General features: G+C 45.4%; 1 pseudogene; it reads left to right on the top strand.

Moving 5' to 3' along the window:
• Window positions 1–15,045: 15,045 nt before the first annotated feature.
• Window positions 15,046–24,802, top strand: LOC114032812 (annotated as a pseudogene).
• The last annotated feature ends 1,625 nt before the right edge of the window (window positions 24,803–26,427 follow it).

Genomic DNA, 26,427 nt, shown 5'->3' with positions numbered 1-26,427 from the left:
GTCCTTCTACTTCAGACTAGGAGTCTTCCTGAGGGAAGGTGCTGCCCCTAGACTCAAAGAATGGGCAGGGGGAGAGGAATGCAGGGCTATCCCTCTGTGAGCCAGCCCCCTTCACAAAGAGCAGAAGCCAAGCCCCTCCCGCCCCTGCCCTTAGGAAACACCTAGTTTTATAGAAGACAATAAAGCAAACACAGGTGGACAACACAGAGAAACCGAAGTTATTGCCCAAAGCCAAACAGAGATTAACCATTAACAGACTGCTCAAGTCCCAGGAAAGGGTTGTCCTGGGAAACAGAAGAGGCATTCTATTCACAAAGTGTTGCCTCAGAGTCTCCCTAGGAGCCTGGAGATGGGAGGCTGGGGTGGGGGGGGGGGGGGGGGGGGCGGGGAAGGAGGGGGGAGTACAGGCAGACAGAGTAGGAAGAGCTGCAGGGAGCACCTTTAGCTGATTATCCTCTTTTCCCAGTAATGCCCCTGCACAGTAAACCCTGACTTTGGAGTCCCCCGGCTCGACCTGTGTGACCTTTGACTTTCTGCTCTCAGGGCATCCAAGGCTCCCTCTCTTTCAGTAAAATGACCGGGTCAGAATAGATCCTTGATCATGTCTGAGGCCTCTTCCAGTTCTAAGTCTTGGGATCTTTTCTAGTGCACGTAACTAGGTTTTCTCCCCTGGAACTCTTTTGTTCCCATTTGATCTGGGGAGAAAATGAGGGTCCAAGAAGGAAAGCAACTGGCAAAAACCCTATGCAAAGGCCAAAACTAAAATGTAGGGCTTTCAAGTCCCAGCCCAGGGCTCTTGGCCTATACAACAGTTCTCTGAGGACCTGCTTTTAATTCAGTCATTCATTCCTTTGTTCATTAATTCATTAAAGAAACATTTATTGACACTGAACCTTCTCCCTCCCCTCTTCAAATCTGGCTTTAAAATAGATACCAAGAATCTACAGTGAATCAATGGCAGCAGATTCATAAGTCCTGGGCTAGAACCCAGGTTCTAGTTCAAGTCCCCAATCTACCTCTGGTTCCTTAGAGCTGGACTGACTAGTTTTAATATCATCCACACTCAGTGGAAGCAAGCAATACCAGACTTCGAGTGAGCTGAGAAAAGAGAAGGAAAGGGCTTGGGACCAACCCTGGCTCATCAGGTTGGAGGAAATGTTAGGAGAAAGATTCTGCTCTTACTCACCATCCAGACAGACAGAGGGTGGGAAAGGGCTGACTCAGTGTCCTCCCCACTCTAGGAGATAGGGAGAAGGGCCCCCCCTGTCCCCTCCTCCCCCCAACCCCTCCTTTGGGATGGATGGCTGAGGCCTGTTTCTAGCCAAGCCAACTGTCAGGTTACCTGGGTGATAAGGTAGAGTTGTGAGGGTGGGGCAGAGGCTGGACTTCCCTGGCAATTGGGTGATTCCCTCTGTGATGTCACCAGAGAGTAAGCGTGGCCAAGGTGTAGGAAAAGCCAGAGGAAAAGGGGTAGCTTTCCCCTCACCCCACCCCTTTACTTCCCCTTTGACTCAGAACCCCAGAGCAGGGTAGCTCCTGAACTTAACATTCCAGGTCTACTCATAACCCTTCAACACTCCAGACCACAGTGACCCTTGATCTCAATACTCTGAGGTCCTGGGGCAGAGGATTCTCTTGGGTAAAATGGTAATTATTCATGCTCTTCATAGGGCACATAGGATACAGATTCCCTGCCTCCACCCCCACCCCATCCTTACCAGGTGAGAAGACTGAGGCCTAGAAAAAGCTGTTGCCTGGCAGAGGGTTAGACAGCTACTCAGGTCAGGAAGAGTACCATCCCCAGGTACCTCCTGCAGGAGCTCTGTGATTAATACTGTACAGATCTCAGGGGAGGGTTGCTAACTTATGGGAATAGATATTTTCTAAAGGTCTGAAAGGAGTCCTATCTTTCCCTTAACACTTAAGTAAAACTGTAGATGTTTTGAGCTTTGTGAATCCATGTGCTTTTAAGGGAGGAGAATGACTATACTCCAGGGGCCAGGGCTTGTCAGATATTGAAGTTTCCATATCACTTGGGTGGGATGAATGAGCTCTCCATGGAAGAAGTCCCCAAAGTATAGCCAGTCCTTTGAAACAAAGGGTTATACTGGCATGGACAGGGAGTGGCTGGACCCGGATCTGGGGCCCAGAGGAGGGGAAGTAGTGTTTGCCCAGGGAGGGGATTCCAGGTTCTAGGGAAGCAAATACATGAATGGTGGAGGGAGGTAGATCCGGCCAATCCCCAACTCCTGTGGCCACCAACCTTTTCCTAAGCTCTTTAGTTCTTGTCATACTTCACTCACACTGACTCTTTGAGACAGCCTCATGTTTCTCCCCCCTCTCTTTCACTCCCCCCAAACAAACATATCTCAAATTACACCAAGACTTAACACAGAGACTTACAAATAACAGGTCACAGGGTCCTAGAAAGGATATTAGAGACCATCTTGTTGGCTCTTTACACTGCTGTGATTTTGAAGGAAACAGTGAGAGGAGTCATGTATAAGACAGTTGGAAGGCAGGCTGTGAAGGGCTTTAAAAGCCCAGAAGAATTTCTAGGGAGCCATTGGAGTTCACCGGATTAGCAGTAAGAGTGTCACAATCACATCTACACTTTAGGAAAGTCACTTTGGCAGCTATGCAGAGAGTGGGTGGGAAACAGGAGAGAGGCCTGAGGTGGGGAGAGCCAGCTAGGAGGCTACAGCAGCAGGTTAGCTAGGATGTGATGAAGATGACTGGAATAGGAGCCATGGAGTGGGGTGGTGAGAAAGAGACAGAAGAGCTATCACAGGGGTAAAAATGACAAGAGTTAGCTGGGTGAGAAAAGGTGGGGATTCAGAGGTAACTTCCAGGTCAAGAACCTGGGGGACCAGAAGTAGAGAAGTTTTGAAGGGGGGATGGGTTTGGGGGAAAAGAAAGGGTTCTGTTTTGAGTATGTTGACATCAAGGTGCCTACGGCACAGTGCCTAGCACTCACTGGAGCTCCAAAAATGTTCTCTCCCTTCCTCTCCTTCCCCTACAGAATGCCCAATTTGAACTATCCAATAGGCAGCTGGTGATATGGGACTAGAGCTCCAAGGAGAGATCCAAGCTGGACATAGAGACCTGGGAGTAGTTATCAGCACAGAGATGATAACAAGCCCCACGGCAGCTGACGAGGTCATGGAGTGAGAGAGTTTAGGGAAACAATTGACTACAGAGTCCTCACTAGGAGGCCAGAGGCCTGAGCTTGAGTTTTTGCTCTGATCCTACTAGCTATGTGCTCCTGATTAGGGGATTTCTCTCCTCTGGGCCTTGGTTCTCTCTCCTCTGTGAAGTGGGGGTAAATTCCTGCCCTGCCTCACTTTCAAGTCTGGTGTGGGAAGCCAGTGACACGAGACCACACAGTGCAATGGGGAGGGCACTGGGCTTGTCATCAGAGGACCTGGGCTTGGGTCCTGGTTCTTCCATGTATCAGTTGTTCAGCCTCAGTCATGCCCATTCCCCTCAATAGGCCTCAGTTTCCTTTTCTGTAAAATGAGAGCAGACATTCCTTCTTTCTCCTCAAGCCAAAACTTTGAGGAATCAAACAAGAAAATAAGACAGGCCTAGAGACTAAGAAAGGAGAGAGGAGGGGAAAATTTCTCTATTTATTGTAGAAATGCTGGGGCTTCTTACCAGGGAGACAGGATGACCTTCAGGTCTCTCTTCACAGGCTTCTTTATCAGCCTATCCCATTCAGGGACACAGAGTTCCTGACAGGGACAAAACAAGAGTCCAGACAGTCACACTCACACAGGCCTGGTTCTCAGCATACTGGGCACAGAGCCCAGAGATGGAAAAACCAGGGACCTGAGACCCAGTATAGCCCTCAGAGGGCCCAAGGTCTGAAGAGGGGAGGATTGAGGGGCTCATTCCCCTCTGCCCTTAAAAAACCCCTTGTCTAAAGGGGAGATATAGCAACTGATCTCAGGGAGCCTTTCATATTTGGCGTAGGGGGTTGGAGGAGAAACAGTGCTCTGAAAGAGCGTGATGGTCTGAGAGAGAGACAGGAGAGTGAAACAGGAAAGTCCTTAAAGATGTTAAGACATATTGACCTTACTCAGAATTGCGTTTGGGCCTTCCAGGCAGTGCACTAAATAAAGATCTGTCAATGCTGCTGCTTGCTAAAATGTCATCAGAGATGATGAAAGCACATCTGGTCTTGAGTTCCTACTACTACTCCCCACTCTACCCCTTCCTCAGAGTACTGAGTTCTAATTCTACTCACTTCTCTGCCCTGGTTTGGGCTTTTCTCATCATAAGAGGCTCCAGATCACTTATACTTGTCTTCCCGAAAAGTCCTCGGTGTAGGCCAAGTCAAAGGGATGCTCGTGGGATGACCACACACAACTCTTATCTCCCAAACCTCTGAAATTCTCCCCAATTAAAAGGGAAGCAGCCCAATGTGGAAGAGAAGGACCTGGGTCAAAAGTCAGGAGCTCTCATTCAGCCACTTGTTGTAGGACCTTGGGCATCTCCATTTACCTCTCCAGGCCTCAGTTTCTTCCTCTTGTCAAACAGATAAAATATCTGCCCTGCTTGCCTTCCTGTTCTGGTATAAGAATAGAAGTATATGAAAGGAACTTCGAAAAGTGTGGATAGAGCACTGGGTTTGATGTAAGTTAGACCTGGGTTCAAATTCCACTTCCCAACACTTGCTAGCTGTGTGACCTTGAGGAAGTCACTGAACTGCTTTGAACCTGTGTAAAATGATGTTAATAAGAGCACCTACTTCAGAGGGTTGTTATGAGGGCTAAGTGAGATGATACTGCAGTCAGCCAATAAACACTTATTCAGCACCTACTATGGGCCAGGCCCAGAAGATACAAAGAAAGGTGAAAGACAGTCCCTCTTCTGGAGGAATTCCCAACATAATGAGGTAGATAACATGCCAATGACTATGTACAAACAATCTAGAGTTAGGATACATTGGAAATAATCAAGAGAGGAAAAGCTTCCTCTGGACAGTGAAATTTTATTTGCAATCTGAAGGAAGCCAGGGAAGAGGAGAAAGAGCATTCTAAGTAGAGGAAGCATCAGCTATTAACAACTACAGTTTGGGATCAGAAGCCCTGGGTTTGAATCCCAGCTATCTCAGAAACTAGCTGTGTGACTTCAGGGAAACTCCTTCACTTCTCTAACCTTCAGCTTCTCCATCTCTAAAACTGGGGAGGAGAGCAGTGGGAGTCACAAGGCCTGAGCTCAAATCTTATCTCCGCAGCCAGCCAGCTTTGTGCTCTTGGGTTTCCTTTCTCTGGGCCTCACTTTTCTCATTTCAATTCATTAATTGACAAATGGTCATTAAATAACCTCCTACAGGCCAACCTGGTTGCACTAAAGAGTGTGTGAAGGGGCATAACATAGAATAAGGCCAGAAAAGTAGAGTAGGGACAGTTTGGGAAGAGCTTTAAATGCCCAGCAGGGGAGTCTGGATTTGATTCTAGGGGTAAAAGGAACTTGCTGAGCAGGAGTCGCCATGGTCACACCTGTGCTTTAGGAATCTCACCTGGGTAGCAGTGTGGAGTAAGGGGTGGGGAGAGGCCTGAGGCAGGGAGCACAGACAGGGAGCTGATGCAGGAGTGGGGAGAGAGTGGAGAGAAGGGATGGATGCAAGAGCTGTTGTAGATGTGGAATAACAGCACTTGACCCCCTGATTGGAGATGTCAGGTGACAGAGAGTGAGAAGAGGGTAGAATAAGGGACTGAGCTAGAACCCTGATGTGTCTTCTACGCTCTGTGATTCTGGGCCACTCCCAATCTGTGATCCTGGGTGCAGTGACAGAAGGGTTGGGGAATCACTCTGTAAACTGTAAAGGGCTGTGTTATATTCAGAAGTGAGTCATCATTCATTAGAAACACAGACTTCCAGGCTCTCAGGGCTTGAAGCAACCTCTGGGGACATCAAGCCCAACGTGTCCCTGAAGGAGGTATCCTCTTTACATCTACAGAGGACCATCCAAGCTCCAACCCTCCCTGAGCAAGCCATTGTACTGTGGCACAGCTCTGCTGGGAAGGCCAAAATCTGCCTCCATGGGCTCTGTTCTCCTTACCCTCCCCTCATACAGACTTCATATGTAGTGAACTTGTGTGCAAGTCACATACCCAGAGTAAGCTCCTCAAGGGCACAGACTGTTCTGTTTCAGCTTTAATCAATAGCTGATAAACATTTATCAAAAGCACCTATTATGTGCCAGGCACTGTGCTGAGTACTCTGGGTAAAAATATGGAAGAAAAAAAAAAACCATCCCTGTCCTCAGGGAGCTTACAATCTAATTGTTTCCAGCATAGGACCCAGTGCCTTACACACAATGGCCGCTTAATAAATGCTGAATTGAATTAGATTGAATAGTAGGATGTTAAGTCCATTAAAGTCTTCCTCCAGTAGCTCATCTTGGCAAGGAGATGACCTTGGCTTCTTGAAGGCTGTGCCTTTGGAGTGGAAGGCCTAACAGGTCCTACCAACTAGGAAGGCTGCACAACCATCATCTGAAAACCGGCTCAGCTCAGAGATGCTCGCCACTAGGGCGGAGTCTGATGAATTATTTGGTCAGGACAACTCAGGAAGACTGCTACCGGGTGCAAAGGAGGGAACCCCTCCTGTGAGAAAGCTGGGCATCCTGAAGCACTAACACATATAAAGTTTACAAAGCACTTTGTTCACAACAGTCCTGGAAGGTAAGTAGAGCAAGGATTATTGTCCCCATTTTTTGGATAAGGAAACTCCAGGCTCAAGGGAGTTAAGTGGTTTGCCCAAGCTTACACAGCTAGTTAGCGCTAAGCTACAGGATTGGCTTGCCAGACTCCAAGTCCAGTACTCTCTCCATGGGTAAAATCTGCAGTCCTCCATGGGAGGTAGTGTGGTGTAGTGGGAAAAGCCCTGGTTTTGGAGTCAGTCAGAGGATCTGGGCTTTGCCACTTATTCCCTGTGACCCTGGACAAGTCCCTTAACCTCTGTGGGTCTCAGTTTCTTCATCTACTAAAATGAAGGGTCTGGATCAGATGACCTCTAAAGTCCATTCCAGCTCCACCTGGGCTTGTAACAGTAACATCAGCCTTTGTGACACAGTGGTAGAGTCACAGGCCCTGTGTTACCTATTCTGGCATCATTGCCTGGATCACTTAACCTGCTTGGGCCTATAACATGTTTGGGCCTCCTCTATAAAAATGACACTGGGCGGGGAGGGGGAGGACAGAAAGGTTCCTAGAAAGTTTTTGCTTTTATAAATGTAAAGGAGGTAGATCAGGGAAAGGCTCTGATCAAAATTGAGTTTACCTTAAAAAAAACCCCAATAATAATGGGGTACAAAGGAATTCACTAAACCCAATTACAATGTATGCAGGAGTTTCCAAGACAATCTGATAACCCAAGAAGGCGTTGGCCATTGGATGGAAAGCAGGGAGAACTTCTACTAATTGGCCGAGAGGACCCATCATGCCTCTTGTGGCCTAAATGAAAAAGCTGCTTCCACAATGAGTTAAGGGGGTTCTTCTGAGCCTCCCAAACAGTATAGAAAGGTAAACAAGGGATGACTCTCTCTTTTACTCCTCAGCAATGGCATCTTGCAATAGTACTTCAAAGCCATAGGAAAATAGGAAAATACACCCGCCTGAAGAGGGATTTCGTAAAGTTGCTTCCTAAACCCCAATGTTCTGCAAGGAGTTAGAACAGAAAGCTTGGCACCTGGAATGAACTAACAGCTTTGAAAAGCCCGAACTGGGGAGACTTCCCACCAGTGAGGGTAAGGCTTCTGGGCTCGCTGTGAAAGAACCTGCCTTGTCCCAGTGGACAATTTCAGCTGCCCTAGGAGCTGGAAGCGGCCGAGACTCCAGCCAGCCGTTGGATCAGGGTGCCCCAGAAAGAGCAGGCCCACGGAACGTTAATCACAAGTGCAGCATGCTTAGTGCTGGCGCAGTTTCTTATTAGAAGCACAAAGCCACCAAAGAGTTCAGCTGAGCTGGGACTGGAGACAATGAAGAACACAGCCAAGCCATCTCCACCACGGATCAGTAGGGCAGGATCTGAAGGAGACTTGGACGTCAAGGTCAGAGGAAAGAATGCAAGATAAGGGGTCCTAGGACTCCTCCTCACATGTACAGGCCACACAGATTCCCTGTGTATGTGTCTGCACTCATGACCTCCTTGTGCCCAGTCTCCCTACTGAAACGGAGTGTGTTTGTAAGAAAGTGTGCCTGAGCCTTTGGGGAGAGAGAATGCTCTAATGTAAGTTCTATTATACTGCTACACCAGAAAATGCCTTTGCTCTAAGCTAATTGTTCCTTCTGGCCAACCATTGAAAGGTGAGCTAGAACTTTAGGAGTGCATCTGGACCCACAAAGTACCCTGATCCTGTCAAGAATATAATTTAAGGGGCAGTTAAGTTGCACAGTTGATAGAACACTGGCCCTGGAGTCAGGAGGACCTGAGTTCAAATTCAGACTCAAACACTTGACACTTTCTTTGCTGTGTGACCGTGGGCAAATCACTTAACCCCGACTGCCTTGCAAAAAAAAAATAAAAAAAAAAAAGAATATAATTTTAAAAGGACAGGTCCTGGCTTTTGAAGAGCTCATAGCCTCCTTAGACTGCAGGTATCCTCTGGGGGCTGGAATGGTGGAGACCTATCTTACAAGTGCAAGTGGGCACTGGGATGCCCACAATCAGTAAGAAATAAAGTGAGAGGAGGCATCTCTGAAAGGCAGGAGGTGCCCACTGCCACTAGTCAGTCACAGCCATGGGAAGTGAGTGAAAGGGGCAAGAGAGGCAGGGGGAAGGCAGAGAATCAGTCAGCTGCAGTCCTGGCACAGGTCAGCTGGCCAGGGGATGTTAGCCACAGAGGTGAGGAGCAGCAACAGAAAGGAATGGAAAGAGAAGAGAAGAGGAGGAAAAGGAACGGATTCCAGCTCTAAATCCTAGGATTCTTTCTGGTGGCTGCCTTCAGAGCTGGACTCACACATTTATTAAGTACCCACTAATTATGAGACTATGTGTCAGGGATATAAAGATGGGGGAAAAAATGACAGTTCTTGGTTTTCACAGAGTTTATAGTCAGAACAATATGACATGTACACAAATAAATATGATGCATGAGAGTTATGCAAGAGAAAGGCAGAGTGAAGCTGTGAAGAGAGGGCTGTGGGAGGCCTGGCCTGGGAGTCAGGAAGATCTGGCTTTGAGCCCTTTCTCTAATGCAGACTGGTTGAAACTTGGATAAAGCTTGACCTCTCGGCTCCACAAACAAATCTCTAATAGTGTAAATTAGAGAGAAGTTACTGATGCATTAGAGGGAGGTATCTCCTCACTGGATGTTGGATACCCTATGAAAACACAGGCGCAGACCAAAACCAAAATAAGGGAGAATTCAATATTGTGCTGGACTTAAGAAAGAGATGAAAAAAAAAATATTAACAATGCAGATTAAACTCCAAGTTTCTGCCATCTACCAGCATACCTCTCAGGGACATTATAATAATGGCATAGAAGCAAATTTTAAAATCCAGGAAAATTTAAGGTAGTTTGGAAGGTTCATGGAGGAGGTGGCACCAGCACTGAGTTATAAAGGAAGAAAAGGACTCCCATTTCTAAATCTTCTTATTATCAAAAGTTTTAAGGTTTTTTCCTTGAATCCTGGAGGAACTGAGGAAATTGATGGGGTCCTCTTGGCAGGGGTCTTTCTGGGCCCTAAACACAGGATTCAATTACCCAGGAGAATTTAGGAAAATCACAACCTCTGGACCCATTTCCTTTACAGTAAAATACAGCTTTATATCCTATTTTCCTCTAAGGGGCTGGGAGTTACTACTGGAAGCAGAGGTCAGAGAGGTCCCTGCACTTGGGGGGATGAGGGCATGGGGATCTTAAGGGAGGAAATACAAATGCTTCCTTCTCTCCTGAAGCTTATCACCCTTGGGTTATCTTAACCTGTAGAGGACCAGGCCTGGCCCAGGCAGGGGCTCATGAATAAGGCATGATCTCCTGTCTGGCTATTTCCATGACCTAAACTCCAGCCTTTCACCTGATGAGCCTGAGGCAGGGAAGAGGGAAAGCTAGGAAGTCAGCAGACCCCCTTTTGGGCTTAAGGGCCTCTCAGGTCCTGGCAGTGGTGAATGCCCAGGTCATCTGGGGCATCCACAAGGAGCAGCACTAATTCAACACCCAGTCTCCATGTCCTTAGTGCTCCTATTTTTCTGGAGCAGTTGAGGCTGCCTCCTGACCCCTCCCCTGCCCAGGACACTGAGGCAGTATGAGCACACCCAATGTGGCATGTCAAGTAATAAGACATGGAGTCAGGAAACAGCTGCTTCTGATCCTGGCTGTGTAACCCTCAGCAAGTCACTTAAGCTGTTAACCTTGTCCTTCGGGTGGCCTCTCTTGGTGGTCAGTCCAGCGAAATCTAGGGACCCCTTCTCAGAAGAATGTTTTAAAATGTATAAAGTACATAAGATTACAAAGGAAAGCAATCATATTAAAATACAGTTATCAAAAAAAATTTTTAAACACATAGACCTCAGATTAAGAACCCCTGAACTGGCTAAGTTCCCTTCTGGCTCTAACATTCCCTGAGTCTATGAATCTAGTGCCTGGGATGATTTACTAGCTGTTCAGTGCAGATGGGCTGTACCAAGTCATTCATCCTCTCTCACCCTCTGAGTCCCCTGGGAACCAAAGGCATGTCTGTGTGTGAGCTTAGGACTCATGCTGAGACCACAGTCTGGGCTCCGGGATTAGGGATCAATTTATTGGTTTTCCCCACTCTTAGTTCTATCCTGGCCCTTCCTCGCTTCTCCTCTCAGATGACTCAGATGACCACTGACGACCCCTTCAGCTTGCCCTTCAACACCTCAGTCAGTATCTCTCAGCTCTCCATAGCTCTTAAGGGGAGGAAGGTCCCTCCCTCAGCATCTTCTAAATTTAGTTATGGGGTGGGTGACTCATGCCTGAATCTGGCTGTGGGCCCCACCTCCAGGGAGCTTCTCTCTGTGCTTCTCTCTTGGTATTTTTATCCTCTGCCGCCTCTTACTGTAGCCCCAAGCTGATTAATTCAGCCCAGGAGCCCCATATACAGTGTCCAGTAGTAGCTCTGTTCACTGGGAAGGCACCCTTACCTACGTTCCAGGCACTGAGTCACTAACAGATAGCCCACAGTCTACTCCTACCCTACCCAAATTCTTCGCTATCACCCTTCCTCCCCAACCACGGCTTTTTTTTTTCAGCTCTGCAAAGATAGATCTAGGTTGAGGATAGATGTCCATTTACAGATATGCCTATCACTGCTTGATGGTGCAGGGGAGAAGCAGAAGAGCAAGGAATAGGGGGAACAGGTTGGGGAGGGAAAGGTTTCACCTTTCAGAAACTTGAAGCAAGTCTTAGGGCTAAAATCCTGGTTCTGTGCATGGTTTAGAGGGAATAATAATAACAATAATAATAATAGCATTTCTATAGCATTGAAGGTTGGCAAAGCATTTTTGAGTCAGTAAGCCTTCTTTAAAGTGCCTACTATGTGCCAGATAGTGTGTTAAGTGCTAGGGATCAAAAAAAGCACTAGGGCTTGGCCCCAAGGAACCCCAAACAAATATGAACAATCTATATAAAGGATAAAACAGGACATAATTAGCAGAGGGAAGGTACTAGAATTAAGAGAGGTGCACATGATGGGATTTTATGTGGAATCGAAAGGAAGCCAGCAGCAGAGGATGAGAAAGGAGAGCATTCCAAGCATGGGGGATACCCAGAGAAAATGCCTGGAGCCAAGAGATGGAGGCCAGTGTGACTGGACTGAAGAGTAGGTGAAGGGAAAAACGGTATAAGAACACTGGATAGGGGGTGGGGGTGGGAGAAGTAGGTTAAGAAGGCCTTTGAACACTAAACAGAATTTCACAATTGATCTGGAGGTGAACGGGGCCACAGGAGTTTATTGAGAGGGGGTGGGGGAGATAGAGTGACTTGTGACATGGTCAGACCTTCTAAAGGAGAATCACTTTGGTGGCAGACCCACCAGCAGCTATTGCAATAATCTAGGCCTGAGGTGATTAGGGCCTGCACTAGAGTGGTGGTATTGTCAGAGGAGAGAAAGGGGCGTTTTGGAAAGATGTTGCAAATCTGTGATTGTGACAGGCCTTAGCAACAGACTGGATGTGAGGAGGATAGGTGGATTGAGAATCATCAGCAGAAAGATGGCAATTAAATCCATGGGAGCTGATGAGATCACCAAGTGAAGTAGCATAAAGAGATAAGAGAGCCCAGGACAGAACCCTGAGCTATACCTGTGGTCAGAAGACAGGATATGGAGGAGGACCCATAAAGGAGACAGAGAATGGGTGGTGAGATAGGTAAGGAGGAAAAACAGGAGAGAGTGGGGTCCCCAAAACCTAGAGAGAAGACAGTGATCAACAGTGTCAACGGCTGCAGAGAGGTCAAGGAGAATGAGGAATGAGAAAAGGCCATTGGTTTTGGCAACTAAGAGATCACTGGTAACTAAGCAGAGGCAGTTTTGGTGAAGAGGTAAGAGTGACCAGAGAGAAGTGGAATGATTAACAGCCAGCTTCAAGCCTTGCCTAACACACACTGTGCCTTTCGATCCCCTTGCTGAACCTGTTTCCACATCTATAAAACGAAGTTAAGGCTTCTATCTACCTCCCGGGGCCGTGGTGGAGTAAATTGCTTTATCTTTATCTAAGACGGTAAATTGTTGAACAACTGCAGATCTAGAGATTGAGGAAGTTTCTTCATCCGGAGTTCCCTACGCCAAAGAAATTACTGGTCAAGCCAACCACAACAACACAAATAAGCCCCTACATAGTTCCTGCCCTCAGGGAGTTTATATTCCAGTGGGAGGAAACTTCGGTAGGATAAGTAACAGTATTTCAGAGGGGATGGGAGAGGCCACTAGCCCCAGGGGGATCAGAGAAGGCTTCTTGGGCTTGGGCTCTATCTAGAGCCTGGCCTGGAAGGAAGCCAAGGATTCAGAGAGGCAGAAGACAGGGGTGGGAGGAGTGAGGGCATACCTGGCACCAGAAGGGACTGGAGAAGGCAGAAGGTAGGCCAATTTGGCCGAACTCAAAGTGCCTGAAGGACGTTAATGTGTAATAAGCATTGAAAGAGAGGCTTCAGCCAGACTGCTAGGGGTTCGAGTGCCAGTTTCAGTTGGACACAACCAAAAAACGACTGAACAACAAATGTCAAAACAGCATTTTCTATTTTATTCTAGTGGCCAGAGAGAGTCACTGAAGTTTCTCAAGCAAGGTAGCAACATGATCAGAGCCCAGCTTTAGAAAAATGATTTGATCTTCCATTTGGAAAACAGATTGGAAAAAGGAACCCCCTAAACACCCCGAGTGCTTCCCCACATCCTTACATAGTTCTCTATCCCTGGAATACCCTGCCCTCCATCCTTTTGTGATCTCTTTTAAAACCCAACGCCAGGAACCCCACAATCCCCAAAGCTTCACTATCCTTGCAATGACAAATAACCTTTCTCCTCAGATCTCTCCAAGCACTCAAGTACGTGAGAAATCACACAGGATAAGTTATAAAAAGGGTGCCACCAGTCATTTAGACCAGATAAATCAAGGGGCCAGACACAAATCTACAACACTGGGGCCCAGGCCTAAGTGCCTAACAGTGCCGACTACACGGAGGAACAACAGATAATCCATGTGCTCCACTGGTATGCACAGAATATGAAGAGAACGGGAGGGAGGGAGGGAGGCACCTGGCACACTGGGCGATCACCCTGGGCCAAATTTATAGGGAGACGGGACAAGAGGCATACATGATGCGGTGATGGGCTGCAATCCGCATCACCTGGAGGGAATACCCAGCATCTATAATTCTGCATCCTTCACCAGACAGGCAGCTCCTTCAAGGTGGAGATCCTGTCTTTTCTAAACTATGTACCCCAAATGGTCTGAGTATTTACTTATCATCCCAATCCCAAGGCGGATCCTGTGCCACCTTGCTCAGACAGTCTCTCTCTTAGATTAGAAGCTCTCTGAGGGCAGGAGTTGTCTTTCTCCTTCCCCTCCAACACCAGGCACTGGTTTTTCTGACTGAGTGGGGTGTCTCTTGGACACATTTCCTGGCATTTCAGTCCTTGCCAGGAGGGAAAAGTGCCAAGGTCCCCTGAGGTCCTAACAGTCATACCGTCCCTGAAAAGTCCCCCTAGACAACCTAGTGGCAGGGGGTGGGATGTGAACCCAAGTCCTCTGACTGCAAATCAGCACTCTTTCCCACGGAAAAACACTACAGGCTCCTTGGATCACGCCCCACGAGGGAGTGCTGGCCCTAGAATTTCTAAATTCCAGGCTAGGCTGCGCTGTGTGACCTCGGGTCGGTGAGCTCCCGTCTCTGTGCCAGTTACCTTCTCCTTAAGACAGGGAAAACAAACTCGTGAGGCTTTCCTTGCTGGGAGTGTCCAGATAAGGGATTAGGATAAGCTCATTAGGAAAGTGTCAAGTGTAAGGAATTACAACGCTATTAAGAAGATAATCGCCATTAGCAAGGGGCGCTTACTCCTGCGCATGCGTCGTTGTCAGGGTTTCCCAACTGCGACTCGGTGAGCCCGCTCTAGATCACTACGAGTCACTACGCCTGCGCCTCCGGTGGGCCACCTTGAGTCACACTGCGCCCGCGCCCCCTGCCGGCCACTTCGAATCAATGCTGGTGTGAACAGATTGCGAGTCCCGTCCTTAAGCGCCGCGTCTCTCTCTCAGGAGCTCCGCCCTGAGGTGGTTCTGTGTCCCTCCACAGGTGCTGGAGCCACGGCATCACGATGTCGTTTATACTACTAGCACCAGCTGCCAACTACGATCTGGTGTGCTGTGGACAAGGCTGCTTTTACGGCGCCTTCCCTAACCCCACCCTCAGGCCAGTTTCTATGGCCTTCTGGGAGTCGTAGTCCACTGACCTACCTCCGCAGTCTGAGAGGGGGACAGCAACTACAATTCCCGAAAGGCTCAGGTCCAAGATGGCTGTCCCCCTGAGCTCCCGTGGCCTTCTGGGAATTCGAGTCTGACGTCTCCAGTTCTATCGGTAGAGAAAGTAGGACTGGCCACAGTAACGTCACTTCTGTTGGACAGAGCGGGAGACTTCGTTGTCTGGGGAACCCCCGACTAGGAACTGCCCGTGCTATTGCACAGTGGCACCTGCTTTGCAACTTGTAGCTTATAAAACTGTGAGTAGAGACTTAAATCAGGTAGACCAGGGCATGACAGCCTGACCTAGGTTGGGGGCCATGTTGAGTAGTGGGGCGCGGAGACCTGTATTAGACGTTCTGAAGGCAGAAGTGACTGGGTCCAGTATGGATTGGATGTGCGGGGTAAGTGAGAGTAAAGAGCGGAATATGACACAAAGGTTGACAGTCATAGGGAATTTCAGAAGAAGGGAGGGTTTGTTGGGAAGGACAATGAGCTCTGCTTTAGACCTGTTGAATTTGAAATACCCATGTCCAAAAGGCAGTTGATGATGTGAGACTAGTGCTTAGGAAAGACTAGGGCTAGAGGTATAGAGCTAGGAATCATTTGCATAGATGACAATTAGACCCATGAGAGCTGATTAGATCAATAAGTAACATAATGTACAGCAAAAAAGAGAAGAGGGTCCAGGGTAAAGCATTGTAGTACACCTACAATTGGTGGGTATGACATGGATGAAGATCCAGCAAAGAAGACTGAGACATAGTGGTTAGACAGATATGAGGAGAAAATTTGAAAGAGCAGTGTCACAAAAGCTTGGAGAAGATGTTCAAACTTGTGGAATGTTATAGTTACTAAATGGGAGTAGAAAGGAGTATACATATTTGTAAGCTGTGAATGGCATCTTTACTAAACTTGACCATGTAGTAGGGCTTAAGTGAAGCTGGAGTGAGATAACATATGCAATGCATTCTGCAAACTTTAAAGTGCTACATAAATGATAGCTATTATTATTGTCACAAACAAATGCTGAACAGCAGACATATTAAACATGTATTTTATTGACCACAACATACTATAAATTATATTCAATAAAAGGTCTTTAGAGAATGTTAAAAATTAATTGGAGAATAAATAAAGTAATTCTAAAGAATTGATGGTTCAAAGAATTTGTTCATAGGAACAATAGATAATTTCATGGAAGATGACAACAAGGGCAACTAGGCAAAAAAAATGAATAGAGTGCTGGGCCTGGAGTCAGGAAGACTCCTCTTCCTCAGTTCAAATCTGGCCTCAGACACTTACTGGACAAGTGTGACCCTGGACAAGTCACTTAACCCTGTTTACCTCAGTTTCTTCATCTGTAAATGAGTGGGAGAAGGGAATGGCAAATCACCCCTGTATCTTTGCCAAGAAAACCCCCATGGGGTCACAAATAAGAGTTGGACACAACCGAACAACAAAACATAGATGACAACGATGAAGTAACAAACCAAAACTTGGGATACATCAAAAGCAGTCCTTGGGGGAAAATGTATATTACTAAATTTACTCATCAACAGAAGGGAAGAAGAACAGATCAGTAGAGCACATGGATTGTCCTTTGGTTATTCCCTACTCTTGCTATAGGACTGACCCATTTATATTTCCAATCATACGTGTCTCTGATGATATCCTTTATGCAGCTTCTGGCAATTCTTTGTTGGTAGTAGCTACAGTGGCATGCTACCATCTTCCTGTCATTCCTTGAAGGCACTCCAAACTCCTGACTTTCTGCCTTTTGGTGTCTGTCTCCTGTGCTTGAAATGCTCTTCTTTTTCACCTCTGCCTCCTGCCTTCCCTGGTTTCCTTCAAGACTCAACTAAAACCCTACCTGCTGGAAGAGGCCTTTCATTTCCCCCACTTCCTTATTCCATGCCTTCCTTCTGATATTACCACCTATTTATCCTCTATATATCTTGTATGGGCATTAATAGTTTGCATTGTCTCCACTATTAGAATGTGAGCTCCTTGAGGGCAAGAATCATGTTTTTGCCAGTGATTGTAATTTGTAATACTACTCCTTCCCACCAGTTGCCTCTGCATTGCCTTTTGGTTAACCTAAAGCTTTAATTCTCCACAGACTGTCATATTCCATGTTTTGTAGCTATATATAATGAATATTGATATTGAAAAGATATACCTTTGGTCCAGAGAGAAATTAAGGCCATTAAAAGCACTGTACTTCTTCTCAAAGGTAACATAGACCTCTCTCCTTTTATTCAGTTCTGGGTTCATATCAATATTTAACTACAGTGGCTATTTCATAAATAAATATAAATATATATATACATACATATGTATATACATATTTACATACATATATGTATGTATGCATATGTATGTGTACAGAGTTAGTTCATCAGTTTATGTGTGTGTGTGTGTGTGTGTGTGTGTGTGTGTGTGTGTGTATCTGCAGCTAAGTGGCAAAGTAGATAGAGTGCCTGGCCTGAAGTCAGAAAGATTTCTTTTTCTGAGTTCAAATCTGGCCTCAGACACTTGCTAGTTATGTGACCCTGAGTAAGTCACTTCACCCTCAAGTTTCTTCATCTGTAAAATGAGCTGGAGAAGGAAATGGCAAACCATTCCAGTATCATTGCCAAAAAAACACCAAATGGGGTCATGAAGAGTTGGACACAGCTGAAAACAACATATATATAGATATATACATATATCTATATATATACATGTATGTATATTCTGATGTACAAAAAGTTCTAGAGACATAGTTTTTGTGTAATTAACCATTTTATTAATTATGTTAGTGGATAATTAATAAAAGGGGTCAGTGGCACTCTCAAATGCCAAAGACCCCTCGTGGAACCCACTCAGTACTTATATGCCTTTGGAAGAGTGGGTGTTCCTGAAGGTGGCAATCAACTCTGATTGGTTAACAATTAATGAGAAGAGAGGCAGCTAGGTGGCGCAGTGAATAGAGCTCTGGCCTTGGAGTCAGGAGGACCTGAGTTCAAATCCAGCCTCAGACACTTTACACTTACTGGCTGTGTGACCCTGGGCAAGTCACTTAATCCTGATCACCTCACCAAAAAGCAAAAAACAAACAAAAAAACCAAAAAAAAACCAGTTAATGAGAAGAATGAATGTTACAAATGAGGTGGACCTGTTCTAATGAGAGACTGGGGGACATAATTCTGATCACTCTCACTCCCAGACCTCCACCAGCCTTGGGAAATCTAGACAAAGGATGTACCCACTCACCTCCCCCCCAAGCCTGAGTAGAACACAGAGGCTTCCACACTTGGGTGGGGTCTGAACCAAATTAAGATTGAGGAGGAAGTTAATCCAGTCTCATTATTAGCAATGTGCTTTAGATGCTGACTTGACCCAGAACAGAATGGGGAGATAGGAAGGGAACAAACATTGGATTTCCCCAATATGGTTATTTAATAATCATTTCTCTCAATATAGAGTTAGGCCATCAGTATGTGTGTGTATATATATATATGTGCTGTTGTTCAGTTGTATCTAACTCTGGTTTTTGTTTTGTTTTAATTAATTTATTTTGATTTATCAACGATCACTTCCATATGCTTTTGAGTTTAAAATTTTTCTCCCCCTTCCTTCCCACCACCCTCCCCAAGATGGCTCACAATCTGATATAGGCTATACATATACATTCCTATTAAACATATTTTCACATTAGTTATGTTGTAAGTAAGAATTAGAACCAATAGGAGGAACCACCAGAAAGAGGAAACAAAACTCAACAGAAGAGAAAAAAAAATAGCAAATAGTGTGCTTTGATCTGCATTCAAATTCCATAGTTCTTTCTTTGGATGTGGATAGCATTCTCCATCATGAGCCTTTGGAAATTGTCTCAGATCACTGTGTTGCTGAGAACAGCTAAGTCTATCAAAGTTAATCATCGCACAATGTAGCTGTTACTGTGTACAAGGTTCTCCTGGTTCTGCTCACTTCACTCAGCATCAGTTCATGGAAGTCTTTCCAGGTTTTCTGAAGTCTACCTGCTCATCATTTCTTATAGCACAATAGTATTCCATTACATTCATAAACCACAACTTGTTTAGCCATTCCCAAACTGATAGGCATCCCCTCAATTTCCAATTCTTAGCCACCACAAAAAGAGCTGCTATGAATATTTTTGTACATGTGGGTCCTTTTCCCATTTGTATGATCTCTTTGGGATATAGCCCTGGAAGTGCTATTGCTAAGTCAAAGGGTATGCACATTTTTATAGCCCTTTGGGCATAGTTCCAAATTGCTCTCCAAAATGGGTGGATCGTTTCACAACTCCACCAACAATGCATTAGTGTTCTAATTTTCCCACATCTCCAACATTTATCATTTTCTTGTTTTGTCATCTTGGTCAATCTGATAGGTGTGATGTGGTACCTCAGAGTTGTTTTGATTTGCATTTCTTTAATCAATAGTGATTTAGAACATTTTTTTCATATGACAATAGATGGCTTTAACTTCTTCATCTGAGAACTGCCTGTTCATATCCTTTGACCATTTATCAATTGGGGAATGACTTGTATTCTTATAAATTTGACTTAATTCTCTATATATTTTAGAAATGAGGCCCTTATCAGAGAAACTGGTTGTAAAAATTCTTTCCCAATTTTCTACCTTTCTTTTAATCTTAGTTGCATTGACTTTACTCATGTGTGTCTAACTCTTTGTGACCCCATGGACTTGTCCATGGTGTTTTCTTGGCAAAGATACTAGAGTGGTTTGCCATTTCCTTTCTCCAGTGTATCCCCAATTTACAGATGAGGAACTGAGGCATTAGGGGTAAAATGACTTTCCCAGGGACACACAGCTACACACATGTAAATGTCTGAAGCTGAATTTCAACTCAAATTTTCCTAACTTCAGGCCCAGCTCTCCTTCCAGTGCACCACCTAGCTGCCCTGCACACACACACACACACACACACACACACACACACACACGCACGCACACACACACACACACACACACACACACTACCTCTATGGGTTCAATAAACAATCTTTATCCACTTGGTTTTTCTTATGTGGATAGTTAGGTCAAATTTTTTAGAGAAATTTTGGATATTATTTAGGAGGCTATGCAAATTTGCAGGGCTTGACACAATCCTCCAATGTTATCCATAAACAGAAGCATCTGGGATTCTCTGTAGGTGGAAATCGTCTTTCCATTTGGACTCTATTCTGGTTAGTCTCCGTGGTGATGCCAAACACCTTTGACCAATGTCTGCTTGATACCTCACAGGATAGTAACAATCAGAGAGGGGTCAAACAAAGTTATTACATCTGTTATTACATCTTTTAAGTACTTTTCTGTGATTTTAACATGGGTATGGAAGACACCTTGTTGGGGGAGAGCCTTTGCAGAATGAAATGTCTTCTCTATACTCAACAAACAATAAAGACAGTGGGATCCTGTATTTTCTACATCTTTAGTCAGTTTTGTGATTTTGCATATGTGGCCTACTACTAATAATAGTTAACATTTATATACAACATACTATGTGCCAGGCACTGTGCTAAGCACTTTACAAGTACTCTCTCATTTGATCTTTACCCAACCCTGTGTGGTAGGTGCTATTATTATCACCACTTTACAGATGAGGAAACTCAGGCAAACAGAAGGTAGGTGGCTTTCCCAGGGTCACACAGCTAGTAAGTGTCTGAGACCAGATTTGAACTTAGGACTTTCTGACCCATATCTTGGTGCTCTATCCACTGGACCATTTAGCTGCCTCTGCTATGGAATATAATTTGCAAAAACCTGCCTATTCTTTTCTCCTGGAGTCATAGAATTCTCAGAGTTGAAAGAGTCCTGAATGTAAAAAATAATTCCCCTTTACAACATATCTGACAAAATTCTTCTGACTTTTGTTTGGAGACCTCCAGTGAGAAGGAATCCACTGCTTCAATTCACAGTCAAGAAACATTTATTAAGCTCAAACTGTGTGCTAGGCCCTGTAATAAGTGCTGAAGATACATAGGAAAGCAAAAACACAATTCGTGGAGATCACACATACACAATTATGCACATATAAGACATGTACAGGATAAATGGGTGGCAGCCTCAGGGAAGGCATGGAGTAAAGATTGGGGAGCAGGAAAGGCCTCTTGCAGAAGATGAGATTTTAGCTAAGTCTTGAAGGAAATTAGGAAGCCAGGAGGCACAGGTGAGGAAAAAGAGCATCCCAAGCATGAGAGACAGCCAATGAAAAGGCTGAGTCAGGAGTTGGAGCTTTGCATTCAAGGAACAAGACCAGTATCACTGGACCATGGAGTATAGGGAGGGCTCTAAGAAGACTGGGTAGGAAGGGACTAAGCTGTAAAGGGCTCTAAAAGCCAAACACAAGATTTTGTATTTAGTCCTGGAAGTAATAGGGAGCTACTAGAGTTTATTGAGTAGGGGCAGTGGTATACTGGTAGATGTTTAACAACCAGCTGTCTGGGTAAAAAAAAAAACTGTATGCCGGACACACTTTTAAATTCAATTTCCATCATTATCATTTTCTCCATCACTTTCTTAAGTGTAGATAATGAACAGAACAACAAATCCAGCCCAAATTTTTGAGGTGTAACTTCTCACACTGAAAATCTGACAATCAGCCCTCCCGAGCCATTTAAACTGGCTCCAGCACACCCCAGAACGAGTGGAGTGGGGTGATATGGTCAGACCTTTGCTTTAGGAAGATTACATTGATCTTTAGGAAGATTATGTTGAACTGAGTGGAGGACAGAAAGGAGTGGGGAGAAACTTGAGTTGAGGACACTGACCAGCAGTCTGTTTTGCGGTAGTTGAGGCATGAGGTAAGGAGGGACTGAAGCTGCGTTGATGGAGAGAGGGGGATTTGGCAATAGATTGTATATGTGGGGTGAGTTTGAGTAAAGAGCAGAGGATGATGCCAAGGTGTCAGGCCTAGGTGACTAGGAGGATGGTGGTGCCTTCTGTGGTAATAAGGAAGTTCGGAAGATGGGAGAGTTTGGGGGAAATGATGAGTTCTGTTATGGTTATGTCGATTTCTAGATATCTACAGGACATCCAATTCTAGATGTCCAGTAGAGAGTTGGTAATGTGAGACATGGGCAAATGGGTAGCTAGGTGACACAGTGGATAGAGCACCAGGCCTGGAGTCAGGAAGACTCCTCTTCCTGTGTCCAAATATGGCCTCAGACACTGTGTGACCCTGGGCAAGCCACTTAACCCTGTTTGCCTCGGTTTCTTCATCTGTAAAATGATCTGGAGAAGGAAATGGCAAATCACTCCAATATCTTTGCCAAGAAAACCCCAAATCAGATCTAGAAGAGTTGGACATTACTGAACCACAACAAAACAACCAATGTGGGACTGCAGGTAAAGAGAAAAGTCAGGAATGAATAAGTAGATTTGAGAACCATCAGCATAGAGATGATAACCGAACTCATGGAAGCTGATGAAATCACCAAGCAAGATAGTAGAGAGGAACAAGAGAAGAGGGCCAAGGAGTTACCCTCTGGGTTAGTGGGCATGACCCAGAGAAAGATCCAATAAACAAAGTAGAGATGGAGCAGTCAGGTGGGAGGAGAGAGTAATGTCACAAAAACGTAGAGAAGAGAAAATAGCAAGGAGGAGGATTGGCAGTGTCAAAGCCTGCAGAGAGGTAAAGAAGGATAAGGACTGAGAAAAAGCCATTAGATCTGGCAGTTAAGAGATCATCGGTAACTTGGGAGAGAGCCCTTTCAGTGGAATGATGTGGTTAGAAGCCAGCAGGCAGAATTAAGGAGAATGGGAGAGGAAAGGAAGTGGATGTGGATGACCTTTTCAAATTTAGTCATGAAAAGTCGGAGACATCTGGAATTAGGGCTAGCAGGGATGGACTGATCTCATGAGGGTTTTTTTGAGAATGAGGAAGAAATGAGTAACCTGAAGTAGCCATTAGGTAGGGAACTATCGAAGATAGCTTAAGATGGTGGCAATGACAGGGGAGAAGGTGGATGGAATGGCGCCACTTGTGCGTGTAGAAAGGTTGGCCTTGGGGAGGAGAGGGGCCACCTCTGTGTGGGACAAGGAGAGAGTGGGGAAAGACAGCTAAGTTATGTGACCTGAAGAGAAGGAGAGAAGAGAGAGTTCTTGGTGAGCAGCCTCAGTTGTTTTAGTGAAATTAGAGACAAGGTCTTCAGCTGATCTGATCTCCCTATCACTTCCAGTACTAAATACAAAATCTTGTGCTTGACTTTCAGAGCCCTTTACAGTTTAGTCCAGGGGTGGGGAGCCTGAGGCCTTAAAGCCACATGTGGCTTCTTCTACTTTTCCAGTCTTCTTAGTCCCCTCGCCATACGCCATGGTCTAGTGATACTGTGGCAGAGGCATCATGGGTAGTTTGACAAATGATGGAAAGATTTGGAAATAGTTGTTACAGTAACAAGCAGAATGAATGGATTGGGGAAGTATAGAAGGATTGCCTTCTATATAAAGGTGGGTCCCATTGAGGTTATTCTTTTTCTTTTCTTTCTATGAGCATTTTAATTTAGTATTTTAAGCTGCACCACTTTGATCCGCCTCTTCTCCTTCCCCGCGCTACAGCCATGCCCGCCACAGGCTCCGAGCTGCCGAGCCAGCTGGGCCCGGAACCGAGAGCCGAGCCTCAGGATGCTGCTGCATCGGCCGCCGCCGCCAGCCAGGGCTCCGAACCCAGCCCCAGCCCCAGCCCCAGCCCGCCGCCCAGACCGCCGCCCAGACCGCACGGGGAGAAGCAGTATCTGGAGCAGATCGAGCACATCCTGCAGCGTGGCTGCAAGAAGGAGGACCGCACGGGCACCGGCACCGTGTCCGTATTTGGCTTGCAAGCCCGCTACAACCTCCGAGATGAGTTTCCTTTGCTGACGACCAAGCGTGTGTTCTGGAAGGGTGTGCTGGAGGAACTGCTGTGGTTTATTAAGGGTTCCACAAATGCTAAGGAGCTCTCCGCCAAAGGAGTAAAAATCTGGGATGCCAATGGATCTCGAGACTTTTTGGACAAGCAGGGGTTCACTACCAGAGAGGAAGGAGATTTGGGACCAGTGTATGGCTTCCAGTGGAGACATTTTGGGGCAGAATACAAAGAGATGAATACAGATTATTCCGGACAAGGAGTGGATCAGTTACAAAAAGTCATTGACACAATCAAAACCAATCCTGATGACAGAAGGATCATTCTGTGTGCTTGGAATCCTAAAGATCTTCCTCTGATGGCATTGCCTCCATGCCACACTCTCTGTCAGTTCTATGTATTGAATGGTGAGCTTTCTTGTCAGCTATACCAGCGATCCGGAGATATGGGTCTCAGGGTGCCGTTCAACATTGCCAGTTACTCCTTGCTCACCTACATGATTGCTCACGTCACAGGCCTGAAGCCCGGTGATTTTGTACACACTCTGGGAGATGCTCATATATACTTGAATCATATTGAGCCACTGAAAATTCAGCTTCAGCGAGAACCAAGACCTTTCCCTAAGCTCAAAATTCTTCGAGAAGTTAAAACCATAGATGATTTCAAGGCTGAGGACTTCCTGATTGAAGACTACAACCCTCACCCAGCTATTAAAATGGAGATGGCCGTCTAAAGCAGCCTGATGCCTGGCTGAAAACAAGTTCCATCTTTCCAGGATAAGAAGACATGGAAAAGGGTTAGGAGTGGAGAAAATCTAATTCACCCTGTGACATAAACAGATCAGATTATTATCTTATACACACACACACACACACACACACACACACACACACACACACAACTTAACAGAATGAATGCCACTATAAACAAAGTATTTATCTTATATAATTATTAAAATAAAGCAGTTCTTGCATTACAAAAAAATTAGTATTTTATTTTTCCCCAGTTACATGTAAAAACAATTTTTAACATTTGTTCTTAAAGCTTTGAGTTCCAAATTCTCTCCCTCCCTCCTGATCCGCCCCCCCCACTGAGAAGGCAAGAACTTCAATATAGGTTATACTTGTGTAGTTATGCAAAACATATCCATAATAGTCATGTTGTGAAAGAAAACATAGACCAAAAAGAAAAAAAAACAACTCAAGAGAAATAAAGAAAAAACTTATGCTTCAATCTTTATTCAGACACCATCAGTTCTTTGTCTGGGGATGGAGAGCATTTTTCATCATAAGTCCTCCAGAGTTGTCTTGGATCATTGTATTGCTGAGAATAGCTAAGTCATTCATAGCTTTTCATCTTACTGTATTGCTGTTTACTTTGTACACAGTACATTTCACTTTGCATCAGCCCATGCAAGTCTTTCCAGGTTTCTCTGAGAGCATCCTGCTCATCATTTCTTACAGTACAATAGTATTCCATCATAATCACATACCACAACTTGGTCAGCCATTCCCCAATTGAGATTATTTACCAAAATTTTGTTGTGAACCAAGTCAGTAATGTTTCAAATCTGGCCTCAGATGCTTACTAGCTGTGTGGCCCAAGGCAAGTCACTTAACCTCTGCCTCAATTTCCTCAGCTGAAAATAGGATAATAATAGCACCCATCTGCCATGATTGTTGTGAAGACCAAATCAAATAATATTTGTAAAGCACTTACCATAGTGCTTGGCACATATTGGCTCTTAATTAATACTCCTTCCTTCCTTCCTTCCTTCCTTCCTTCCTTCCTTCCTTCCTTCCACAGTGGAAGACTTAGGGCCAAGCTACTTTTCCAGAAGTCCTGGTTTTCAAGAACACTAAACATTCCCTCAGAAAGCTAAGGATAAAGCACTTTCAACAGTCTATAAATCTGGGGTTTAAGGAATCCCACCAATAGGCCACTTCTATATAACTGTCTTCTCTCAAATCAAAAGGTTATGCCATTGCTTCTCCAGGGCTGCATCTGGGAATTTATGGCTCATGAATTCAGGGTCTGTGAATTCTTGCTAGTTCCCCACTATCTCAGTGGCTACCATGTCTTGGACCAAGAGGTTGTTATCACTGGGGCTGAGGTGGGTATGGACAGTTGGGTCCTGGCAGGGGAGGGTGTAGCTGTTGTGTTTATACTTCAATGACTTCCCCCTTCTCACCTCCCACTCCTGCCCTACCCCTGGTACCAAAGTCTGCTTTTAGGTTTTGGTTTCAGGTCTTTGGACCTCTCCTGAAAAGGGGCAAAAAGGGGAGGACTTTAGGGAGTGCTCCTTTTAATTGGTCTAGCACAAAGGAGTAGCCTTAAACCCACATCAACCCAAGTCCATTGATTTATTCCCCAAACACTTGAAAATTAAGGACATTTTCTCAACCCTCTCAACTTAAGTTGCCATTGGACACGTCCACACACTCCTAAAGTCCCAAAGTCTACCTCTCTAACTTGAGTCCCTAAATCAGGAAACTTTTGTGATCCACCCTCTACACCCTGTCTCTTTGAACCCTTCCTATTTGTCATGTCTTAGAGCTCAGTAGGATTGAGATTGTCTCTAATTAGTCCTCCATATATCTTGATTATGCAGGATTGGTTATG

Source organism: Vombatus ursinus, unplaced genomic scaffold, assembly GCF_900497805.2.
Source record: "Vombatus ursinus unplaced genomic scaffold, bare-nosed wombat genome assembly UNPS02005659.1, whole genome shotgun sequence".
NCBI lineage: Eukaryota > Metazoa > Chordata > Mammalia > Diprotodontia > Vombatidae > Vombatus > Vombatus ursinus.
Note: the sequence above shows the minus strand (reverse complement) of the source record. Positions and strands in the feature narration are given on the sequence as shown.